This window comes from Anguilla rostrata, chromosome 2 (genome assembly GCF_018555375.3).
Source record: "Anguilla rostrata isolate EN2019 chromosome 2, ASM1855537v3, whole genome shotgun sequence".
NCBI classification, from domain to species: Eukaryota; Metazoa; Chordata; class Actinopteri; order Anguilliformes; family Anguillidae; genus Anguilla; species Anguilla rostrata.
The window spans coordinates 4,634,264-4,659,830 of record NC_057934.1 but is presented as its reverse complement, the minus strand read 5'-3'; the positions used below and the strand labels follow the sequence as shown (position 1 = coordinate 4,659,830).

Sequence of the window (25,567 nt, the reverse complement as noted above, 5' to 3'; positions counted from 1 at the left end):
TATCTGAATGAGAATACTATTGAAGTAGGAGATTTGTGATAAACAGGGACTTTTTTTAAGCACCACACTGCCCCCCTCAGGTTGGACAGGAACTGCACACCGTAGACCACGGTCTTGCAGAGGAACATATTTGGCGGATCTTTCCAATAACATTGAAATCAAACAGGAAGTTCAAATCAAGTACATTATTTTTATTGTGATTTTATTTTCAAAAGATACAGCAGGTTTCACCCAAACATGCTCAGTATAGCTGCAAACACATGCACACACGCACGCGCACACACACACACACACACACAGAGGTCAGGTGCCAAGCAGAGGTAGTCGGGCTCTGCTTTGAAGTCTCCTTTGCAGGCCCCTCTCCTAACCCCCACTGCCCCCACCGTCCCCGTCCCCCCCCACCGGACCTCCAGGGCACAGGGGCCAGCGTGTGGGGATGGAGGGGGCCCCTCTCTCTCACTCCCCACCCCCACCCCCCTTCCCTCCGCTGAGCAGACACATCTTTGAAGGCTGTTATTAATGAGGTACTGTATGTACTGAGCCCAGGAATGTGCCTCCCCCCACCCCCCACCCCCCGATTTCCCCCCAGTTTCCCCCCACGCCCACAGAGAGAGCAGGCCTTTCAGTCCGGCCCGAACGGGACGTCCAGAACCCCCTCTCTCCCTCCCTCCCCAACCATACCACACCCACCCGGGGGGGGAGGGGGGGGGGCATAATTCACACCCCAACCTCTGCCCCAACACCAGCTTTAGAACAGGGGCACATTTTTTCATTTTTAAGCCCATCGTACCGGAGAAGCCCACACTTCACCCAGGCCCACGCGCCGCTGCTCTGAGGTCTGTGAGCCGAAGACAGTGGCTAACGTGCTAAACTTACGCCGGGTTCTGTGCAGCGAGAAGCAGAACTCAGGGAACCCCTCGTGATCTCTCTCACCCTGCCGTGCATCTCCCGAGCTAACAGAGTCTCTATACTCAGAACTACATGAACAGCACATAAGTCAACCTACATTTTTTTAAAAAGGGGGGGGGGGAAATCTTTAATTTCCTCAGACGCTGTCGGCCGAGAAGCAGCTTCGTCCGCTAACGAGCTAACGAGCTAACGAAACCGCCCACGTAAACGCTGAGCACGCGCAAACCGGAACGAGCCGCTTCGGCAGGTGCAGCCACACGAACGAACGAACCCGAACCCGAACAAACACACGTTGCCGTGGCGACTCTGGTGTCGTCCTCAGAGCGAATCGTCTGGCGCGGACGGTCATGGCGACACACCGGACGCGTTTTCCATCCGTCTGCGTGCCGAGTGACGGGAGGCGAGCCGGCGGGGCCCAGTGGGGGGGTGGGGAGGTGGGGTTAGGGGGTGGGGGGGGCGGGGCTGGGCGGAGTCACAGCCCCCCCCACCGCACATCGAACCAGAACTCCGCTGAGTGAGCAGATGGACAGGAGGAGGCGAGGCCTGCTCCTTGGTCCCGTTCCAAACCCACACCGCGCCCCCTACACGCGCCCCCCCCCAACCCCACCACCACCACCTCCCCAGTGACCGAGATCAGGGCCAGTGGCTGCCAGGACATCCCGTCAGATCACCTGCAGGATGGGTGTGTGGTGGGGGGGGGCAGGGGGGGTTGGGACTTCAGCCAGCTGCCAAACAAATGCTGATGCTGCTAAATCCCAACTGAGAAGCCAGCCTCTTTACCGCCAAAACAGCAAACTGAGCCACGCCCACACCGAGTTCTGCCAAAACAGCAAACTGAGACGCCACGCCCTCACCGGGTTCTGCCAAAACAGCAAACTGAGACACCACGCCTACCCTGAGTTCGGCTGGCACCGGCCCCCAGCTCAGACACAAACTAAAGGCAACGGCACCGTATATCGCAGGTTTTTTTTTTATTTTTTGTTAAGTTCTCTGAAATATTCGCTTATGTTCTGTAAAAGGAAGAGGTGTGCTCCAGACCGTAAAACCTCACTCTCAGAATTTTAGAAGAACAGCATTTCCTCAATGTTACATCCCACCAAAACGTTCAAGAGTAGAACAGGTAAAAACACCTAAAAATCATCATAATACTTCATATTTCTAGAAATATGAGCCGCATACATGCTAATGCTACCGGAACTTCGCACCGGACCCGAGCGTTCTCTGAAACGCACAACAACTCAAAAGCCCTGGTCCACCTTACAGACTGCTACTGAATCCAGACCATCTAACGATGCAGCAACTGCGATCTCAGCCCGCAACTGAGAATTGTTGAATGTCAGTGAAACGCTCATATATGAGCAAAAATACTGTGTGTGCAGTGTTTAACAGCCATATTATATTTCTTAAACCCAAGTAAAACAAGTGTAATTTGTAAGCGGACACAGCAAAAACAAATATTGTCATTTCCGTCCAATGCAACACGTTCATTTCACCACTAGGTGGCAGCATTATCACATAGATGCGGGGAAGGCGACGGGACTCACATTTTCGATTACGAACGTCCACTCCTTGTCTTCGAACTCTTCAGCGTGCGGGTCCTGAAAAAACACAATGACATCACGCATCAGAGGTCATCGGCGTCGCCTGACCTCGCCGTGAATACGGTACATACTGCAGATAGATTGACTGCTTCATAGTCCTCAGATGAGACCAATAACAACCGGGCGCTAACATTTTTTCAGGCACTTACAATACTGTGAACAGCACTTATGTAAGAAAGCCCTCAGAAACCATTAAGAGCAGAGTGAAGGGACGTGAGCTGGACGGCATTATTAAAGCGGAGAGGCACTCTAAACATTGAGCAGGCCTCATCGAACCCCGGCAGTTCCTACACTAATAGAGAGAGGGATGTGTGATTACATCCCCGCCAGGGGCAATGTGAGTCTCGATTGGTCACGAGGTGTGCCCTCGTACTCCAGCGCTCCAGCAACGTCAGCCGCGATTGGTCACGAGGTGTGCCCTCGTACTCCAGCGCACCAGCAACGTCAGCCGCGATTGGTCACGAGGTGTGCGCCCTCGTACTCCAGCGCTCCAGAGCAGTTAACCTCCCAGTGACTAAACCTGCAATGCGGCCGTGTGCAACAGGCAACCAGCAGGGGGCGCACTGCCGAGGAGCCGACAGGATACCTTACTGAACCTGTGGTTAGCAGTTGTCTATGACCATGAAATGCACTTTTTGTACGTCGCTTTGGATAAAAGCGTCTGCCAAATGAATGTAATGTAATGTAATGACAGAGCAGCAGCTGAACAGAGCGTGATAATGGTGAGTGAAAGTGTGTGTGTGTGTGTGCGTTTTTTGCAGGCAGTCTGAAAGCAGTGACCCGTCTTAGTTCTGATAGTGAACTCTCCTACCGACACACAACAGGGGTCCCACAAAAACAGTCACGCATGAACACACGTGCACACAGAGTCACGTACACTTCAGGGAACACACTTACACAAGCACACATGCACACACTGCAGGGATCGCAAAAACACACACAGATGCACAGACACACCAAGACATACAAATAGACACACACACACACAGACACAACAGGGGTCCTGCAGAAACACACACGCACACACACAGACACACACACACATACAGAAAAACTGGACACACACACACACATACAGAAAAACTCTCCCCTCCGGTGCGCTAACCGAGTGGCGCGCTAACCGAGCGGCACTAACGAGCGGCACGAACCGAGCGAGCGCTACGGTAACCGGAGACCGGCGCGCTAACCGAGCGCCGCTAACCGAGTACCGAGCGCACGCTAACGCGCGCGCTAACTGAGCGGCGCGCTAACCGAACGCCGCGCGCTAACCGAGCGGCGCGCGCTAACCGACGACGGCAGCGCTAACGAGCGCCGCTAACGCGGCGGTAACGGCGGCACGCTAACCGACGCAGGTAACGGGCGCGCTAACCGAGCGCGCTAGACCCGGCGCGCGGCATGTTGACAGCAGCGTTACTCAGCTCGGCGTCTCCACACCTGGGAGGGAACACGCAGGGCGTGCATCCGAACCGCCCACCCTCGCTCACCCTCCACACCTGGGACAGTACGTAAGCGGGATGCAGGGGCTGACCTGGGACGGCCTGAACGAGCGCTTAGGCGGCGGCGATGCAAGAGGCTGACTGATGTCGATGGGAGACGGGGGGTTTGGCGAGGATTGAAGGTCAGAGACGACGTTTTGACGCAGCGAAACCGTAACACTAAAAAACACTAAAAAAAAAAAAAAGTAATGGGGGGAAAGGGGGGGCGGAGACAATACACCAAACCACCCCCCCCCCCTCATAATTCACTGCTCCTTCTCTGTTCTTCAGAGGCACTCCGAGGGAAAAAATATGAGCCTCGTCAGGAGATCATATAAAATCTGACATGGGGGGCGCGGCGGGGGCGGGGAGGCGGGGCTGAGAGCGGCGCTGTAGGCAGCAGTTTTAATACTCAGCACTGCTGCTCGCGCACTAAATCTGCGCCGAAATTAGCTTCACGGCCGCGGGCTGGGAGCTCACAGGAGCAGCAATATAAACGTCTTTCACAGAGGCTGCGGCCGCCAGCTCTCTGGTACCATGCAGATGCACACACACACGCATACACACACACACACAGGCACAACGTAGTGTAGTAAGTTCTGACACACTGCGGTACAGTGTAGGTAGGGTTCTGTACCACACAGCAGTAAGGTGAGGGTTCTGTACACACGCAGTACGTGTAGGTCATTCTGTACGAGACGTTTAGACAGGTCGTACACACTGCAGACAGGTGTAGCGTTTGTACACAGCGTACAGTGTAGGGTAGAGTTCTACAACTGCAGGTACAGGTGTAGGGTAGGTTCTGTACCACACTGCAGGTACAGGTGTGTGGTTGTACCAAGAGGTACGTGTGGGCAGTTCTGTACCACCGCAGTCGTGTAGTAGTCTGTACACCGAGTACAGGTGTAGGGTGTCTGTCCACGCAGTCGGTGTAAGCAGAGTTCTGTCACTGCAGGTACAGTGTGGTAGAGTCTTACGCACTGAGTAGTGAGGATTCTGTACCACACAGCAGGTACAGGTGTAGGTAAGTCTACCACACTGGGTACAGTGTAGGTAGAGTTCTGTACCACACGCAGGTACAGGTGTAGGGTAGAGTTCTGTACCACACTGCAGGTACAGGTGTAGGGTAGAGTTCTGTACCACACTGCAGGTACAGGTGTAGGGTAGAGTTCTGTACCACACAGCAGGTACAGGTGTAGGGCAGAGTTCTGTACCACACTGCAGGTACAGGTGTAGGGTAGAGTTCTGTACCACACTGCAGGTACAGGTGTAGTGGTGGTGTGTCGTACCTTAAAGAGCGTGACAGTGATTTCGATGTTTTCAGGAACAGGCCACACCACGACTCCTCTGTAGGGGTTCTTAATTCCAGGCTGCCAGCCATGACACTGGAAGGCAAAGAGAAAACTGGCTGTGAAAATGTAACTAAACACAGTCTGGTCTTCCACATTTTAACCAGACGTCCCCCCCCCAAAACAAACCTGTTTTGCCAAAGAAACATGCAGCATAACTGGAAAGATCCAAAGTTCATATTGCAGCATGCCATTTCCACAGGGTGGAATAATTTCAGCCCCCGCAGTGTGTGGAGCAGAAACAGGGAGGCCTCTGGGAAGGATCCAGATCCCAGGCCATCGCACAACACAGACCGCTAGCGTGTGTCGCTAAAACACACGTCTCTCGCACACGCAAACGCACACAAACGCACACGGACGCAGACGAACGTATACAAACGCACACAAACGCACACGGACGCAGACGAACGCAGACGAACGTATACAAACGCACACAAACGCAGACGAACGCATACAAACGCATACAAACGCACACAAACTCAGACGAACGCATACAAACGCAGACGAACGCATACAAACGCAGACGAACGCACACGAACGCATACGAACGCAGACGAACGCAGACGAACGCAGACGAACGCAGACGAACGCAGACGAACGCAGACGAACGCATACCTTGGAAGATTTCCGTCGACTTCTGCGTGTCCACACAACCACAAGCTTGTCGGGCTGCCTGATGAAGAGAATAAATTAAAACGAGTGTCAGCTTCTCTCACACTGTAACCAATAATTAACCATCCCCGCATCACACCTTTCAATCACAAATCTTTCAAAACATCAAACTGTCATTTACGTATCTAGTGTTCACAATAATAGCATTACATCATATCTGTGAATGAGGTAAGAATACAGAAGTAGGTGAACAGAGTGCACACACACATACACAAACACACAAGGATGTACCTTAAACTACAGTACACTATTTACACAAAACTGTGCTGGCAACAAACCAGTAATAAAGGAACATAAGATAAGAAAGGAACAGAGTTTTTACGGAAGTACAGCCCAAGCCATATAGACATAAAAGTTACAGACTGAACAACTGTACAGAGTAGATAAATGTAAGGACCAGAACATGTAAAGACTCATCTATATGAAGATTAAACCATGTAAAGATTCATCTAGGCTATGTGAAGACCAAAACATGTAAAGACTAATCTGTGAAGACTAAAACACGTAAAGACTAATCTGTGAAGACTAAAACATGGAAAGACTAATCTGTGAAGACTAAAACATGTAAAGACTAATCTGTGAAGACTAAAACATGGAAAGACTACAAGGGAAGCAGCTTGGTCACAACCAGGTGGTTTAGCGAATCTGACCCTGACGTCAGCGTTTCCAAAGGCCTCCTAAACAGGGACCCTTCTGTGTCGGGTTGGGCTCTGTGCTTGGGATGGGCGGGCTGAGGAAAGGTGTGTTCTGCACGTGTGTGGGTGTGGGTGTGTGTGTGTGTTCTGCACATGTGTGCGTATGTATGCGTGTGTGTGTTGGTAGGGGGGGATGTAAATGTGTGGAATTCCAGCATTCCACAGCCCCCCCCCCCCGGCGGTTAGCCGGAATGTTGGGAATACAGGCGACAGGGGAAAGCCACCAATGGGAGGGGGGGGGGGGTGGTGTGTGGGTAATCACGTTTTTTCGTCAGCAGAAGATTCCAGTCAGAAAGCTGCACTGTCCACAGTCCAACGTGTCAAAACGACATTATACAGTCATAAACACAGGCTTACGGACGTCCCCTTAGCCGTTAAACAATGAGGACGCTTCCCGCCTTGTCAAACATCTTTTTATTTTGAGCAGAGGACGGACAAAACGGCTTTTTGACGGGCTGGGGGGGGGGCTATTCCTGGAGGGGCCGTACACAGCGTGGCCCTTTGTCCCGACCCCCTCATACCCAAAACACGCTTTATTCTGCCTGCTGGGGCTGCTCCCCGCTGGACACACTGCGCTATGACAAAAATCCCAAACATGCCCCCCCCCCTTCCAAGACCACTTTCCAAGGCCCTGCAGCAACTCACGAGCGGGAAGCCTTTGAGGAGGAGGGGGGTGGGGGGGGGGTAGAGAGAGAAGAGGGAACAAAAAAAAAAACAACTCACTCTCTCTCGCTCTCTGTGTTAACATCGCCTAATACATTCCGCCCTGACGTCGGCCCCGTTTGATCTGGTGAGCCGAAAACGAGGCCTTGCACCCGAGCTTCTGCAGCACACGGCCCGGGGCGCGGAGGGGGCGCAGAAGGGGCGTGGAGAGGGTGCAGAGGGGGCGTGGAGGGGGCGCGGGCAACCGACGCCGGACAGCCTTGAAAACCTCCAAAAACCTCCATCTGAGCCTTACCCTCAAATTTGTTCTGATTACTTTCGGAGGTCCGGTGCAATCACACTAGCCCCCCTAACCCCCCCCCAGTCCCCTACCCCCAACCCCCCCTTCTGACAGCCCAGGTCAATGAGCCCTCACACTGGCAGGAAGCCACTCTGGCACCAACCTGCTCACCGCTGCAGTCCGGGCACCACCACGCTCAAAAAAGTTTTTTTTTTATAATAATAGTAATAATCGGCTGCTGCAATTTTCAGCTGTGAAGCACACACTTCAAAAAATGGAAAATTACAGTCAAATGCTAAAAATCAAACGATAATATCCACTATAAAACATATAATTCCTGGTTCGTATTCATAAAGTACCTCTGAGTAGGAGCGTTGACCTCAGGATCAGGTTTCTCCTACTCTACATTTAGCAAAAAAATAAGGATTCATTATGAATACTTATCCAGTGCTTTATAAGGCAACCACCTTCTGTGTTCTGTGCTGTAACACAGGAGGTGGTTCTGTAGATTTCAGTTATAAAGACTAATATCTTTTGAATATAGGCTACAGTATGAAACATCCAGTGTACAACAGCCAGTGTAAAACAGCCTCACAGTAATGCTGGACTGATGCTTTTTTTTTCCCCCCAAAAGGCAGAAACATGGCAGGAAATAAACAATTAAAAATGACTGCTTTTGAGTTACTGTAGCAAGTCGCCTCCTGCTACTGCACTGAGTCACCTCCTGTGTGTGTGTGTGTGTGTGTGTGTGTGTGTGTGTGCGTGTGTGTGTGCGTGTGCGTGTGCGTGTGCGTGTGCGTGTGCGTGTGCGTGTGCGTGTGGTGTTGCGTGTGTGTGCGTGTGTGCGTGTGTGTGTGTGTGTGTGTGTGTGCGTGTGTGTGTGTGTGTGTGTGTGCGTGCATGTATGCGTGTGCTCTCATCCTTGCTCAGGCAGTTCACGGTAGCCACATAATTAAAGAAGCCCAACAACCCTCCAGACACAAAAACCCCTGCAGCCTTAAACGGTTAACCAACACCAGTCCAGCGCGGCTTTGAACAAACACAACATCATCCCGGCCAGGCGGCCATTTTCTGCCTCCCACTGTGACCTCGATGACCTTGAGAGCCCACAGTCTGAACCTCCCCGAGCCGACCAGTCCCGTGAGAGAGACTCCCACCGCTCACAGGCCATTGGACTGGCCACTCGGCACCGCCCCCCGCCCACCCACCAACCCAGACTGCGTGTCCGTCATGGGGGAAGTGAGATGGGGGGGGGGGGGGGTTGGCTAGCAGGAAGTGGCACACTCAACACAGGACCACAGGAAGAGGAGAAACTGCCCCCCCCCTTGGCACAAATCCACGCCAGTACAGCGAGCTACAGACAGGTCATTATCTCAATTTTTTTTTTTTATCTCGAAGAAATTCCTATATGATCGGAAAACCTGATTGTATGATTCTACAACACCGAAGATACGTGGAATTGTTTTTTTTTTTTTTTTTACAGCTTAAGGGAATTCGTTTTCTGAATACCCTTTGTTGGCTCTACAGTATAATCAAGATAATAAAATATTTGTGAAAAACCAAGATAACAGTTCCGGTAGTTCCCCTTCTGGTGCCTGCCATGATTGGAGCTGAGGGCAACAGGATATTTGAGAGATTCAATTACATGCGGCACCTTCTAGAAAGAAAGAAAAACTAAAACAATCCCACCTCCTCTGCAACCACTTCCAGGACACAGTGCTCCACATTATGAACTTTGAGCCGTCTCACATTTTCCGTTTTTTCCAGATCTACAGTTTCTTGAGGCTCGTGCAGGCTGACCGCCAACACCCTCACCGCCTATCCCATGCGTACCGCGCACAGAACCGAGCACCATAAAGAGTACTGCAGGCCTTGGATCGAAAGTGGACGGTGTGAAAAGAAGCAGCTAGCCCTATAAACACAGCCAGACCCCTCCAAAACCAGGACAGGACACAGTACAGGAGGAAGAGAGGGCAGAAAGACAAAAATGCAGTTTTACAAAACTGCGTGTGGGACGCGCCGAAGACAAAGCCCGTTTTGACAAAGCCGCGGGGACCGAGGGGCTCGCTAACTTTTCAACGGCGGCTTTGTTGGAGGGAGACGCCGAGAGACGGACGGTCAGAAGAAGAGGGGAGAGAACCGCTAGCCCCGGTAGCGGAGGAACGCTACGACCCGCCAGCAGAGCCGGCTCCACCAGGGGGCGCCCTAATTAATCTAAAATATGAATATTATGTATAATGTTGGGTTGGGGGGGGTCCCTCCAGATCAAATCCTGCTTAGGGGCCCTCAAAGGCTGGGGCCAGTACTGCGCGCCAGCATGAGGTCCACCAATTTCAGATAGAAAAGTGACACCCCCCCCCCAGTATCCAAACCTCTGCTCCTTCACTGTTTACAGATAGCGGATCCCCCACCCCATCCCATCGCATCCTGCCCCATCCCACCCCAAAAATAGCTGCTTCCTGATTGGTCCTTTGGACGTGAGCCAGCGCAGGACGTGAGCTGACAGCGGCTGCACCCATTGGCTGGAGCGGAGGCTGTGTTTCCCCCCCCCCCCCACAGGACTCCTCAACACTACAGCCCGGTCTGCCAGTGCAGAAACCCCACCAGAAACAGTGCTACATTAGAGCGGACGAGGTTGTTCCAACCAAAACTAAAACGGTGTATGGATTTCATAAACAGGTCAAATAGGAACCACCTTCACAGACCACACTCATTCTCATTCAGCACCTGAATCTCATCGGTATTGCCCTTGCATACCGTTCAGATCCTGTCAGAAGTAACGTCTGGTAAAACTGTCTCGGTAAAGTTCACTTTGAAAAGGAGTACGCTCAGTACCGAAACAGACCGTCATAAGTGAGTGGAGAGGGCAAAAATGGGACAGTAGCACATTCGTTTAAACTGCAAGAAGTCAGCACCTGATAGGGTAGCCTTAATGCTATATAAGCAAGGGTACTGATTATAGTGCCCCAGAAGTACGCCTAATGTTGCTTTTTTAAGTAAGGGGAAAATGTACAAAATCACATGTACAACAACAATGAACGTATCTGCAGTTAAGTTAAGGATGCATGTTGAGAAATAGCCCTGCAGAGAAGGTGTGTTATTTAAGCTGTGGAAATGCACAGCGTTTAACTTTTAAAGAGACCATCACTGATCTATTACCTGCCATTAATATTTATGCAGGCCCTTCCGCTGGACGCTGGGGAGGGCAGACGGCCTTGTCCTGCGTCAGACGAGGGCGACGCGCATGAATAATTCACCTCCGCGCGCCCGCGTTCTCTCACAAATCACCTTCAGCGCTCGCAAACCTTTACGCCCCCCCCCCCCCCAGGCCCAAACACCGGCAAGCTTAACCCCCCCCCCCATTCCTCCAGGCCCAAGCACCAGCCCACTTAGCCGCTCATGAAAAGCACCCGGTATGAAGCGTCAGTTAGCAGTTGGTACAGCAGCCCGTGTTATCATTCTGCCAAAAGGGTACGCCCGTCAATTACAGTATGAGAGGGAGATTTTCCTCTTCTGCAACCCGCCTTACACACACACGCACGCACACCTGCACACACACACACACACACGCATACACAATCTACCCACACACACACACACACACACACACATCTACCCACAAACACACACACACGCACACCTGCACACACACACAACATCTACCCACAAACACGCACACACACACACACGCACACACGCACACCTGCACACACACACACACACACATCTACCCACACACACACACACACACACACTCATACAGCCAGTTCAAACAGTCACTCGCTACCTGTCACCTGCCACCTGTCCCAGCTGAAGGGGGGCAGCTGAAGGGGGGCAGCTGCCAGAGGAGCTTTTCCACAGTGAGTCAGTGAAAGTCTAACAGCCCGGCAGGTGCACCCACAGACCCGACAGCGCTCACAAAGGGGTGTTTCCCCCCCCCGCTCTGAATCACTCTATACAACATCAGCCCTCCCTCCGCTGGTCCCTGCAAACCCAGAGTCACAGTTACACCACAGATCTTACTGCAGGGCTGCCCAGCCCTGTAACCTGTGCATCTACCGTCCTGTAGGTTTCCATTTCAACCCTAATATTGGCACAGTTAATTCTACTAATTGGCAGCTCAACGAGATCTCTAGCTGCTGAATGAGGTGTGCTTTGTTACGGTTGGAATGAAAACCTACAGGATGGCAAGCCTCCAGGAACAGGGTTGGGCAGCCCTGTATTACTGAATCAACCAGATGGTGGACCAGGTACTGTTAATACTGAAAGTGCCATTTTCCGTCTGTTTAAATCGAAACACTCCAGATTCTATGCCTCGCCCGTCACTGGGCTGAGCCGCCAGTCACTGAGATAACGTAATACGGAAGTACAGCGAGAGTCGGCCATCTGGTTAGTCTGTAATATCTGTGGTCATGTTTCCTTACGACTGTAGAGCACGTTGATCTAAACTCCCCTCCCCTACACCCCCCCCCCCCGACCAGGGCCTCGTACGGTCAAAGGCTGCCTGTGTAAATGCTGACGCATCAAATTATCCCCATGAGGACGCTTGGCTTTGAGGGCCCAATTTAATTTTGAAAGGTGATCCCACATCTTTCAGCAAAACCGCACCTGTGATCGGCCAAATTCGAAAACAAAATAAACGGCTGAGGTTTACACACCGAGAGCAGAAGCAGAGAGAGAGAGAGGGAGATAGAGAGACAGAAAGACGGGGGGGGGGTAAGAGGGAGGGAGGAAAAAAAAACAGCTAAAAATGGCGATATTGAAATGTAGCAGCGCTCCAGACTGAGCCCAAAGATAACGACGGAGCATATGGTCTCTATTTAACAGCACAGAATGCGCCAGAGCCATTACCATCTACATCACCGCCAGAGCAGAGGAGAGAGGGAGAGAGAGAGAGAGAGAGAGAGAGAGAGAACATAGGAGAGGAGTGAAAGAGAGTGAAGGTGCGATGGAGAGATGGACAGATGTAGGAGGAGAGAGAGAGAGCATAGGAGAGGAGTGAAAGAGAGTGAAGGTGCGATGGAGAGATGGACATGTAGGAGGAGGAGGAGGACTGATTTCACACAAGGCTCCAGCTCCTGTGTCCGGAGCCGTTCCCCTCAGTCTCATTCCCGCCCTCAGCCCTCAGAAGCGTCCCCCCTGGGCCTCCCCCTGGACTCCCGCACTTTCCCTTTAACCCCTTTGTCCCCCTGAAGTGATTTATTTTCTTCTTTTTTCGGTTTACCCCACGTCCCGTGCGTGACCCCCCCAGGAGAGACCGCCGCAGTTTATCACTCCGGAGCCTCGGTCGCGTTTCGATCTCGCGGGGGGGAGGCAAGATGGCGGCACGACGTTCCGTCGCCGTCTTCCCGACGCCGCGAGTGTGTCCCCCAGGGAGAGGCCTGTCCGGGTGACCCGGAACGTGCCTCGGGGCGCCCCACCCCCCACCCCATAACCCTAACCCTAACCCTCCCCCCCTGCTTTTGTGTTCCTGTTTTTCGTGTTCCCGTTCCTCTCCCCTGGCGTGGGCCGGTGCTTTCCGGTTAGCGGCCTGGCCCCGCGGCGGCTCAGCGCTGCTGCCAGACCCCCTCTCAGCGCAGGTGAGAAACGCACCGCTCACACTCCCCCAAAACCAAACTCGCTGCGCTCCTCTGTGAGGAAAAACATGCCTTCTACCCTCAGAGAGAGAACCAAGACTCGCTGGAGGGCCGATTGCTTTACTTGCCCACTGACTGTGTGTGTGTGTGTGTGCGCGTGTGTGTGTGAGTGTGTGTGTGTGTGTGTGTGTGAAAGAGAGTGAGAGTGTGAGTATGAAAGAGCGTGAGAGTGTGTGAGAGTGAGAAAGTGTGTGCATGTGTGTGTGTGTGAGAGAGAGTGTGAGTATGGAAGAGCATGAGAGTGAGTGTGAGAGTGAGAATGTGTGTGAGTGTGTGTTCAGCCCCATCCCGGAGGCTCAGGAGAGGTCCCAGGGGGCTCAGTATGAGGTTATTCTGAGGGCAGTAACCAGCATATCAGTGTGACATTAGTGAAAAAAACGCATCCGCACCGTCTGAAACTCCAGCAGCGCGAGCCAATCACAGCTCTGCAGCGTCATCGCCGCACACAGCAAGAGGCCTGCCAGCTCGCTGCGGGGTTCACAGGTCAACGACGAGCGAGGGAACCACAACAGAGCCCCCGAGGAGGAGGCACTGACCGGCGGGCCCGAAAAACGAGCGACTCCAGCCAAAAAGAGAGAAGAAGAAAAAAAGAAAAAGAACAGGAGAGGGAGAACGAGTGCCAGAAGGAGAAGATCTGCGCGCTGTTCCGCCTTTCTTCACACAAATGAAGAACAGCTGGGCCGTGCGTTTGGGGGGCTGGGGACGTGGGAAGAGGAGGCGGGGGGGGGGGGGGGGGCTGTTCGCTCGGCGCAGGGGCCCTGAGAGACGGCCGGGGGGGGGGGGGGTGCGGGGATGGGAGGGGGGTTTCACAGCCACCGAACAGCGCGTGCGGAACAGCCCTCGGGAGGGAGCGCGCTCAGTCCCTCTCCGCACGCGGCGGCCGGCCTGGCCGTCTCCTCTTACCGCCATGACGGGAAAAGGTCCAACGCCTGCGGCCCAGGTCCCTGCGCTGAGCCCGTCTGGCCAGAGGGGGGCAGCACTTGAGCCCGTCTGCACATGAACATGATGGGGAAAGGTGGTGCCAAGCTTTAGGGGTAAAAAGGTTAACCCTCTCCCTTGTGCACAGTCCACAAAACACCACCCACGTTTGCGTCAGCCAATCAAGTGCGTGGAATGAGATTGTTCAACCAATGAAATGGGGAGTGGGGGGGGGGACAGTAGCTGATGTCAGCTGATTTGGGCCCTGTGAGCACCACACCTCCACCAACCAGGAACCACAACCGCGTTTGGCAGTTGGTTTCAGCGTTACTGTAACCAAATTGAGTGGCTCAGACTGACGTCAAACAAAAGGTTACGTTATTCGCGTTTGCTGTTCTAGAAGACGGCATCCCACAATGCTCCACCATGAAGCAGGAAGTGCATCTGAACAGAAAGCGAATAAATTACTCCCCCCCAACATCCAAAATCCAATGATGTCATTGTTATACATTCTTGCAGCATGCAGAACAGGGCAACAGAAGCAGCCCGGGAAAAAAAACACCATTTTAGGTTGGCTCCCAAATTGCCCATGTGCTGTAGATTTAATCAAACTTAAAAAGCACATGATCTCCCCAGTTCATTTCCACAGCCACAGAAACTATTGATTACCAGCCTATCAGCAGCAAACCCCGGAAGCAGAATGACGAATCACACAAACTAAAAAGACCTTCATTAAATAAGCCTCCATGCACAGGGGACAGAAGAGCTCTTTGTGTTGTTATTTTCTTCCAGCGAGAAAAGGACAGTACGAGCACTTGGAGAGAAGACAGAGAGAGAGACAGAATGAGACACAGAGGCAGAGATGGAGGGATGGGGAGGGAAGAGAAAGGGAGATGGCTTATTTATGAAGAGCATGAAGGAACAGCTCCCCCCCCCCCCAGGCCCGCGCGCGTGGGTGCGTGTCAGGCTGTCCGGTGCTCCGCAAGACAGACCCGCCAGCCCGTGAGCGTGCGCACGCGTGTCACCGCCCGCATCATCGCCAACGCCGCCAACGCCGCCCGCGCCGGCGCTTCCTGCTCAGAGCGGCACACCTGCGAGCGGGACCAGGACCGGGACCCCCCCCCAGGAGCAGGGGGGCTCGTCCCGGCTTTCCTGCGAGGAGTGAAGGGCATGATGGGCCCGGCTAAAAACGCCTGTCCCGTCCCGTCCCGTCCTGGGGGTTTCTCTTACAGCATCAGACAGGATGTACAATTACACCGAGGGGTCTGCACAGGAGACTCTCTCTCTGTGAGAGAGTGCAAGTGAAAGACAGAAAGCATGAATGACAGAGAGGAGTGAGAGAGAGCAAGAGTGAGAATGCGATGGAGAGAGGTAGATGCAGGGCTGATTTCACACAAAACCCAAGAGTGTAGGCCTCCAATAAGAATGGCTGTCCAGTGTCCACTCACGCACACAGACTCCTAAAATCTCCATGATCAATCTGGCTGCTCTGCGCGAGAACACTGACAGAATTCGCCGGAATGGAAACAGGCAGCCCATTAAACTCTGCCATCGTCGAAGGGTAACAGACACCCCACAGGAGAGTAGGAACGTGTCCGGAGGCACCGCAAAGCCACCGGCACACCACCGCTTGATCTACAGCGCTGAAGAGGCCTGATGGACAGGCCACGTGTGTGTACACAAGTACCACAGAGCAAGTACCACTACACAGGTGCACCCTGGGACAGGTGTGGGAGCTTCATGGTGGTGCACATTTCCTGGCAAAGGTATTCTCATCCCTGTGATCTCATTCAGGCCAAATGACTCACTTCATTCTAAATTCTACTGGGAGGAGCCGATTTGTGGCCAGCAGGAGCACGCGATCCGATTGGTTCCAGGGCATTCTCAAAACTGACGTCACATCCCGAGAGACGCAGACCTCACGGTTCTGGAGACAGTGCTTCTACAGAACTGACGGGCATGCCCCGGAAATGCCAGCTTGGACAGCACCACAAGAATGCTGCCACCCCATACGGGATTCAATAATAAATCAGGATAATTACGATTTTAAAATCATCCGCAGAGGATAGCAGCCCAGCAGTACTTTTTTTGTGCCTTCGACATTTCCTACTGTTATTCACACCCCAGTACCTTCAGTTATAAAAGTTACAATGTGACAAATTAAACAATCCCAGTTTGAACTTTGAAAAGCTGCCGAAATGCTACGACGACCAAAAATCGCAGATTCCGGTCTGAACCGGACAGATCCAGCCTTCCCCCTTTAGACAGACAACAAAACCATTACAAAGTCCAACAGTGAGCCCACATTTCTTACTTTCGCTTTTCTCAATCACCTTGTGCAGCGACCGGCAACCTGCACTGTACACACAGGGCCGCCATCTTTGCACCGAACAGCAACCCTAACTGAAAAACGCACACACACGCGTGGTATTTACCCAACACGCTCGCACGTGTATACCAAACACACAATCTCCAAGCGACATCTGCACGGAGACCGCGTTAGCGCTCGCGCAGAGACTTCCCGCGAGGTACAATTAGCCGCTTTTCCCAGAAGGCCTCTCTCCCAGCGCTCCTCAGCGCGAGGAGGTACCGAGAGATCGGCCAGAAGCACCGGCGTTTCCCTCACTTGAGGACAGGGCCAGTTTTCCCAGTCTACTTGATGACAGCTTCACTGCCGCCTACAGCGTTTGTCTAAGTGGGTCTTTCCACAACACAGCCAATTAGGTGAAACAATGACAGAAAACGCCTTAAACACAGCAGTCTAAAAAAGCCAAATGTTAAATTACTGTTTTTATACAAAGCCACACGAGTTCTCAGTAGGGGGGTACTGTAAATACTACGAAGGGACCACACAGGGAACTCAGGCTACAGTTTCATGACAGTCGTGTCTCGACGGGGTGGGCGCGTAATCCAGTGGTCAGTTACTACCGAATAAAACGGGACAGCTCTGGCGGAATACCGACCCGCCCCGCCAACGGAACAATCAGCGCCTGTCCCTCCTTCGTTTCGATCCTTAAGCACGCGACGCCATGCTAAAGGAATCAATCATCGCTCTCTCCCTCTCCCTCTCTCCCTCTATCCTTCTCTCCCTCCCTCTCTCTCCTTCTCTCTCTCCCTCCATCTCCCTCTCTCCTCTCTCTCTCTCTCTCCCTCTCCCTCTCTCCCCCTCTCCCCTCTCTCCTCCTCTCCTCCCTCTCTCCCTCTCTCCTCTCTCCTCTCTCTCTCTCTCCCGCTCTTCTCTCCCTCTCTCTCTCTCCCTCTCTCCCCCTCTCTCCCTCTCTCCCTCGGCCCTGGTGCCGCGCTGGCAAGCGCCCGCGCAAGGCGGGTTATCTGGAAAACATAACGCGCCCCAGCTGCGCGTTCAAAGCGAGAACAACGGCGACTCGACAGGCAGGGCACGGCCGGCTACTGAAAAACATCCTCCAGCCGCGGCCGGCGTGAGGAAGCGCGGCACAATGGGGCCCTGTGTCACCATTCCATTTCCAACGCAGGCGGCAACGGAGAGGGGGAAAATAATAAATAAAAAAAACGTAAACGCAGAAACAGAGTTCAAAGCGTCGCTCTGGCATTAACGGATGAGTGTTTTGAAAGCGCTCCCCGTATTAAGAACCCGGCTGCATCCACAAATAAGAGCGTCGTCACAGGGCTATCTTCAGGGAGGACGGGCTTCAGCTGTAAAACCGTCATACTGCTGTAAAGCATTTTTGCTGCATGTACCCTAATTGAGCGGTGTGCTTTCAGGGGGGGAGGCGAGTGTCTGGTGTGGAACCCTGCCAGAACCAGGGGTAGACTAGATCGCAGTAACACGTTTCATGCAGGGACACAAGAGCTGTATCTGGCTGACGTTCATGCGCTTATCAAGAAAAGTATCCAAAAGCTGTCAAATGGCGTAAATGTTTGGGCTAATTAAGCAATTACACCCAGGAGTTGTCGTGACAACCAGTAACAGACACGCCCCTTGTTTCCCATCTCCGAACTTCACACATCCAAAAGCTCCGCACAGCCCCAAGGCCTAGGCCAGGGGTGGCCAACCCAGGTCCTGGGAAGCCACAGGGCCCGCTGGTTTCTATTTTCACCTTAAATACAAATGCAACAACCACACAGACCAAAGAAACCAGGCGAGATGAGTTAACAGTATCAATCAATCAATAAAATTTTATTTGTATAGCGTATTTTACAGCAGTTGTCACAATACGCTTTACAGACAACCCTGGCCTAAACCCCCACAGGAGCAAGCCTAAGGCAACAGTGGCAAGGAAAAACTCCCTGTGGCAGATGGGAAGAAACCTTGGAAGGAACCAGGCTCACGGGGGAAAGCCATCCTCCTCTGGTCGGCTCAGGGTGCCGACTGGTGACCAACATGTCAGTCAGTACAACAGCCCCAAGTAACAGCAAAAGCCATCAGACCCTACGGATCTCCAGGACCTGGGTTGGCCTCCCCTGTCCTAGTCACTCTGCAGAGGCGTAAACATCGGAAAACCCCAGACCTTTCCCGAACGCCCACATCATGGTGTGTGTCTGATACTGCCCACATGACAGAAAATACCACACGCTTGATATGCGTCACTTTTAGAAAGAGAAGTCATATATGATGTATTGTTAACCCGGTGCTGCCAGGTGCTAAGCTACTGTAGATATTTACTGAGGCGTGAGCTTCAGCCCTTTTGTTATTGTTGTTTTGTTTTTTTCTTGCTCACCTCTGCAGAAACCGGGGCACGTGGGTAGTAACCGCCAGTAAACCAACCAGCTGGCCCTTAAATACACGAGCTCCATCCGAGATGCCTGGGACCGTTTCCACTGGCTGTGGATGGAAAAACTTTCCCCCGAAGCAATAACAAAGCTGACGGATAAAAAAATCCGGGGGCCGCTGGCGTCTACGCCAGCGCCTGCATCGCGGCGATGTCCACAGAGGGGGGGGGGGGCGGGGGGCGGAGCTCTGCGCAAAAGCTCACTCTTCACCTCTTCGTTAAACTCAACCCCCCCCCCCTCCAAATCACGGCTGAGTGTACATACATGAAATAACACATGGTGCTTATCGCAATCGGCAGGGCATAGTCTGGCAGCTCCCCCTGTGTCTCTTCTTGAGCCACCGCAGAACTGCAACAGGAGGGACTGCACAGACCAAAAAGCAGGCCACACGCTATTCACCATTTCACACACCAACAGTAACTGTGGACGGACTACCACAGGGATACATCTACTACCTGGGATGCATCAGTCTGCTCCTACATTTTTCGACACATGTGCTCCGTTAGGGAAAATATTTTAATGGTAGCGTAGAGCCCGGCCAATAGGAGCGCCGTTTTTCATTCTTCCCCCTAATCAGGACTGATTTAAACCTGGGACTTCAGGTGAGTTAAACCTCTGGCCAATCGGCAGCATTAATAGATCAATTCAGTACCCAGTAGAAAAGAAAACCAGCAGAACCACTGGCCTCGAGGGCCAGAGCTGAGTATCCTGGGACTAGCACTCCCACACCAGCCCGGTTTTGGAACGTTATGGCCACTCTGTCTGTAGCAGGGTGACATTTTGGGCCAGTCACTCAGAACGGGGGCAGATTGTACAGCTTAACTGGCTCCAAAATGGGTCCAAAAGCACTCGTCCACATATTGGGGCCTCCAAAATCACTGTGAAAAGGTTTGCTTTATTTTACTGGAGGAAAGAACAGAAAAAGAAAGTTACACAACCACGTCAAATATCATTTTGTAACAGTCAGTTAATAAGTAATCTTCACTAGAAGCAAGATTTTTTTTTTTTTTGTATTTTGCCACATCCAATGGAAACGGTGCGCTTATCAGACTGGTACAATGGCCTCTCCCGGGATTCAAAAGGACCCCTGCCTGCCTATCTGGGCAAAACCACGATCGATTGAGCGGTGCCAGTCACATCGGATCTGTGCACAAACAGTCCAGATTCGCTCCGGACTCTACGGCAGACCGCACAAGGATCCTGAGCAGCACAACCACTCCGGGCGACCCAGGACTACTTCCAACTGTGTCTCCTTCCAGTTTGTGCCCCCCTGTGAAGAACCATGGTGATCTTGGACCATTTGGACAAGACTGTCATATTTTGTGGCTGAACTGCGGACAGTTTGCGTCACTGCATCTCACACATTTAGTGGACGACCGGACTTCATGCCCTTATAAGGGTCCCCCTTTTTCCCCTACAAGCACAGTCTCCGCCTCCAATTTGTACACCATGGCGGCATCCACCATCTCCATTACCGGGGCTTCAAAGCGCTTTTCACCAAGCTCATGGAGAGTCAATGGGTGACATCACAGTGACTCGGGGATCCGCATCTTATCTCCAGTCTGTACCGGGAACACAAGAGAGCTCGGAATCATGTGATCATCGAGGATGGAGTGTGACATCACACCCCGGGGAAGCAATAGGATCTCCACGACAGTGTCCTTGGCAGGGAACCCTGGTCTTTAGATCAGCGGGCTAATATTATCTCTTATTGAGTGGAATGGCTGCTGAGAGGCGTAGCAGGAAAAATATGGTTTAAAAAAAATTATCTACCCTCCTTATATGGGCAACGTGGAAAACAGAATTACAAAAACATTCAGTCTGTTAAAATTAATTCACCATTCTGCAGACACTGTTATCCAGGGCCACATTAAGACACATTTTAACATCCAATCCATTCGTGCAGCCGTATATTTTACTGAAGCAATTCAGGGTCTGCATCTTAGTCAAGTGTACAGTGGCAGTGCCACTTCCTGGGAATCAAACCCACGACATTTGAGTTACAAGCCCATTTCCCTGACTGTCACCAGGGGAAAAAAGGTAAAATATAAGAACAAATACCAGGTAAAATTTAGTCAGGATATGAGAAGTAGCTCCAAGAACATATACCATGCTAGTGAAGAGTACAATCTTATCAGGGTAGTATCACAGCAACACATGGGATGTGTACTGGAAAATTCCCTCACCACATACATCTGCACAGATGATAACGATCATCGAAGCAGAATGAACTAGGCTCCTTTAAATGGAGACTTCATTAGCCTAAATGCTGTACCTGGCAAGCAAGCAAAGGCTACATAAGTGCATTAAGTCAACTGAATGAACAATTTCACATCCGCAATTATCAGATCACCCAAATGTTAGCACAGATGCATTTCATCGTTTCATCGGTATCGATTCCCCTCCAAATATGCCTCTAATCCCACATTTGCTATATAATTTCTGAGTAGCAGCAACGTCTGTAAATGGAGTAAACTTCTGTCGAATTAACGGTAGGTCATTAAGTCAACATTTACGCGTTAAGGAGCGGCCGGGGGAACCTTTTAGTCACGGCAGCACAAGAGTGGAGTTCCGCGCGGCTCGCGCCACTCCCAGTGCGCGGCAGGCGGACACGCCAGCAGCAGCGCCGCGAGGGCTGCATCCGCGAAAGCGGAAGGGCCAACTCAGCATTCCTGTAAGAGTGTCCTGTATGGATTTAGAACATAAAGTGTTCTACACATGTAGCCTCTCAACAGTACAATACGTTAACTCACCACTTCTTTGTACATTCCACCATGAGTTCCTGATAGGAAGCCACGAACTGGAACTTAGACGCGTGTTTCCCCACACGCTGCAATCTTTTCCACACCGAAGCCATATTTCTGGATGACGGGCTATTTGTTTTCTCCTCCGCTTGTTTCGCAGTTCTTTCTTCGCGATGCAATTCTAATGGTATCCAAACACGATCATTTTTTTGTGCGCGCGCATTGTTCAGGTTAAAATAAAAAATATAAATACGATTAAAATAAATCCTCTCGTAGTCGCTCCTCTTGCTCAGGTGGCATGGCTTCTCAAAACTTCAGGATAACACAGCAAACGAAGATGATACGTTCCCTTTGCGATGACTGTCAAGTCTGGCATGATCGTACATGGCTGGCGGAAAGGTGAGGATCTCAGATAATCGTTTCTCCCAATTCACCGACAATGCCACGTGCCCAGAGTTCAATCACCTGTTGTAAAGCAAAAAAACAAACCGAAGTTACACAACAGCAGAATGCGAAGACCGGGGGGAATGCAGACATTTCAAAGCAAATACTTGCCGCGCAGGCAACGTGCAAATAGCATGCCCCCCGGTGTAGTTTTTTTCCAACTTGTAGTCGTAGTGAGATACTATAGCTGGCGGGCTGCTGACAACAAGCTGCCTACATTCAACCATTCACTGCACATAATTATTAATTAACATGGAAAATTAAGCTAATTGCCAGGTACACTTCTCACACAAGTTTGGACCGAGCGGGTTTGGACCCGGACAGTAGCACCAAGAGGTGCGGACGAAGGTGTTGTTTCATGTGACAGTAGAAACTCAGCTAAAGCGCAGATTGTTAAAGGTTAAAAAGGGCTACAAAAGCATTCCCGACTAACCCGAGCTAACTGCCGGGAGGGGAATCGCCATTGGAGATTCCTCCTTGCTAGCTGGCCGATTTAAAGGAACGGTGACGTTAGCTTGCTAGCTGCCTAACCACTCAGTATTACTAGCCAGTTACGCCGGTTGCAAGTGTTACAGGATGGGTTATTTAGCCGGATACGTAGTAATTCAGACAACTAACGCTACTGTAAACAATCTAAGATAATGACACATTTGTCAGAAATCCGGGTCGTTGAACCCTGCCTTGTAAATACCAGCCACTTAGCGAGCTAGTTAACTTAATGTAGCTAGCACGCAGCACAGCCACTATTCGGAGAAACTTTTTTTTTACTCGAATACTATGCATACGACCGACAACTTGACACCAGTAAAGCAATACCACAATGATTATCTAAATCATGCTGATACTTACCTTCCCAGTCATTCATTTCGCAAAATCCGACTACACAGACTTGCTAGTTAGCACATTACTGTCCGACTGCATTGCAGTTGTTGTCCTGCCTGCTAACTGCCTTGGCTAACTGGCTACTTTAGTCCGCCTAGTATATCATCAGCCTTTTTAGTGTTAAGGCAGTCGTTTGGATAAGAGTTTATTTCGGAGCCCGGTGGTTATTTAATATTGATATTTTCGTATAAAAAATTTTTAAAAATAAAAACAAAAACAAAGTGCATTCCAGTTTGAGTCAGTGGAAAGCTAGCTGGCTAACGTTAGCCCGGTTCCATAAACCTCCACTAAAAGTCCACAATCAAATCCTCATCAGTATCTCCCCACTCACAATCGATTCACTCAAAACATTAGCTAACTAATAAGCTAGCTAGCTAATAAGCTTTAAGGAAACGCCCCCGGGAATTCACCATTGGTTATTCCGGCATAAGTCTCATAAATATTTACTTACCCGAGTCATACGAACGAATTTATACGCATTTATTATCAGATTAAACTACCTACTTCTGTTGGATTTCTGGTAAGATCTTCTTGGCGGTTAAATACGCTTTTCTATGACACAAGCAAAGTAAAACGTCCTGGAAAATGCCTTTCATCATCTAGGCCTATAAATTAGGTTTAGGAGCCACGGGAGGCTCGCGTTTTAAGTGGTCCTCGCAGATATATGTACCCATTCATTGGTCTCCGCTGCGATGGGGCGGGACTTCAGATACAAAAAAAGACAGGGAATTTTTACCACGAAAATGCTTTTACACGGAGTGTATGAGTTATTTATTTAAAGTGGAAGGTCGGCTGATAACTAAGTTTTTACAGTACAGTGACGGCAAAAGGGGGTAGAAACGGAATGAGTGAACAGCCAGTAAACTAATGGTTGGGATGGTAATTTGGCAGTTCTTTCCTTGGGGCTAACCCCCTTCCTCTTTCCAAAGTTCCGTCGGATATTTAATGGCTAAAGTAAGTCACTACCTTGGTGTGTAATGGCCAATAGCTCATTTAAAGGATTCCCATAACACAGAATCGCCCCGCACTGTACTGGGGCCATAGGTTTTACACTATGGTTTTATTACATGGGCCATAGAACAGCGCCCTCTACTGACACCTGAAAGCCACCTACTTGTGCATTGCAACACCGGAGTAGAACACCCTGTCCAAAGCTTGCTGCAATGACGGCGCCTGATCTATATTTTTGTTCTTGTTGTTCTTAAACCATGTCCCACTATGATGGGGTTCGACACGCAACCAGTAGGCCTGCATGTTAAATGCCTGAAGACAAATCTGTACACAAACAGTACATTATTAAAACTTGAAAAAGTATTGATGTCAAAAAATAGACTGATATCTCTCTTTCTCTCTCTCTCTCTCTCTCACATGCAAACACGCACCCACACACACACATACACACACACACAGATTCACACAGACACACACATATACACATACACGCATACACACACGCCCACCCGAACACATACATATACACAAACACAGAAACACGCATACACACACTCTCACACACACGTTCACACACACATTCACACACACACACACACACACACTTTATCTCTCTTTATCCTTTTCTCCGTTTGTCCTTTAATTCCCCCCGATTAGCACATCTGTTATAATTCCCGCTGTCTGCCCCTCCGAACTGTTTGAGCTGCAGTGGTCCTCGGGGCAGTGTCCCCGGTGAGGATGACTCTCATTTCCACACGCTGTCACTCAAAATTAGAGAGAACCGAGCATGGAATTCTGGGTCGTGTTGTTAATATAAATCACACTCGTCATAGCAACCAAAGCTCCCCCCCCCACTGTAACCCAGAACGCACTGTTTTATCTGCAGGATTGCAAGACTTTAATGCAAACTAAATTGGTCAGCGGGGCCCAATCTGCACAACCTCGTCTTCAGTGTTTGGTTTTCCGAGGCCAAAAAGGATGGGCCTGGATTTACCCAGCCTGCCCCTCACCTTGATTTAATTTCCCGTTCCCCACCTCCGGCGGAGCCATTCTGGGACCCCGACCCCCCCAGGAGACAGTTTGTTTTTTTGGGAAAGGAAGTAATTCCGCCTCCGCTGTCGGAAAGCACGCGGATGTCCAGATCGAGCGTGGCGTGTCGTACATTACCCCGATGAGAGTGAAACAAAGAAAGAAAGATAAGGAATTCTCTCCTAATCTCGTGTAAACATTGAAACGAACAATCAATCAAAAGTCCCTTTGCCAAAAGAGAACCAGGCAATTTTTCAGAAGCGACAGAACAAAACATTTTTCAAAGGTAACATATTTCACAAGATATCGTGAAATATTATTGTTGGGTCGGCTGCTGTTGTTGCCAGGGGCTTGAGGTAATGACCTTTAACCTGCCGTGAATCAGGATTTATAAATCTACAGATGTAAGGCGTTTTTCCTTCTTGGAGTACAGAATGATGTCCTGTTCCAGCCGCTCGTCCTTGAAATACGTGAAATGTTTTTCCTTCCCGTCCGAGTGACATCACAGCAGTGACCACCGCGTCTACACTTCCACGATGAAAAAATGGCTTACTTTGACCTTTTTGTTTT

General features: G+C 51.0%; 1 pseudogene; it reads right to left on the bottom strand.

Moving 5' to 3' along the window:
• LOC135249557 (EH domain-binding protein 1-like) overlaps positions 1-23,379 on the bottom strand; it is a 112,218-nt pseudogene extending 88,839 nt beyond the window's left edge.
• Positions 23,380-25,567: the final 2,188 nt, after the last annotated feature.